The sequence below is a fragment of the Anarrhichthys ocellatus genome, unplaced genomic scaffold (genome assembly GCF_004355925.1).
Source record: "Anarrhichthys ocellatus isolate YVR2014 unplaced genomic scaffold, GSC_Weel_1.0 scaffold56, whole genome shotgun sequence".
Taxonomy (NCBI): Eukaryota; Metazoa; Chordata; class Actinopteri; order Perciformes; family Anarhichadidae; genus Anarrhichthys; species Anarrhichthys ocellatus.
Genome location: NW_022280086.1, coordinates 1,089,532 through 1,090,541, shown reverse-complemented (window position 1 = coordinate 1,090,541; position 1,010 = coordinate 1,089,532).

The following is a 1,010-nucleotide window of genomic DNA, read 5'->3' as shown; positions in this document are numbered from 1 at the left end:
CCCCCCCCCCCCCCCCCCCCCCCCCCCCCTCCTTGTCTACACTGGATGTTTCAGCCTACCTTGTTGGTCTTCTGTCTCCATTTTCATAAGAACAGCTGTCTAACAGCTGATCTCAGTGAAAACTATAAACTATCTGGTGACAATCAGCAACCTAATTACTCTTCCTAATCACCTTTCATGTAACTCTGGTTCTATGGATTCTGAATGGTATGTAATACCTGGATCTCCAATGAAGTGACTACTTGTGATTTATAAACTCAGTAGTGTTAGAAACTTGTTTTAAAGAACGCTGTATAGTTGTAAGTTTTAACTCCTTAACTACAAATCATGTCTACTTGATGTGTTCAGTTAATGCACGATAGAAAAGAATAGGTTTTTAGGAATGTTGTTTCAGACATGTGTTGGTTTCCATCCAGCTGTGTATACTATGACATAAACTGGCCTAAGTGATGTAATCTGTCACGGTTAGCTTGAAGAGTCTCCGATGCATGGCCTTGCAGTATTTGGACTACAACTTGCTGATCACTTTATTTTATGCAGCTCATCAGGTAGAAGTCAAAGAAGCCAAATGTATCAGCTGCTGTTCTGTTCCTTCATGAGACCCTCGGTCCAGGACTAGCGGCCTCGTTGGGTCACTACTTCTGTTCACTCAGCTTCTTACTTTCTTTTTGATTTGCGGGATGAATGAGTTTGAGACTGAGCTCTGATATTTGTTCAGAATTTAGATTTCGATTTGAATTCGTGATTGCTTTCGTGGGTGGCGTGAAGGGTAATTGACCTCATTTGTGTCCCCAAGCTGCATCAGTGTAGTCCTTCCTGTCACTCAACGTGTGTGTTAGCATGAAGCAGTGAAGTGGCTAACAGTGTGTGTTCCCAACTCTTAAAGGAAGACGACCAACGAGACGCACAAAAGCTCAGTGAAGTCAGCATGATTCTCCCTTCGTCTGTCCATCTGGATGAAGCTGTGTGTGTGTGTGTGTGTGTGTGTGTGTGTGTGTGTGTGTGTGTGT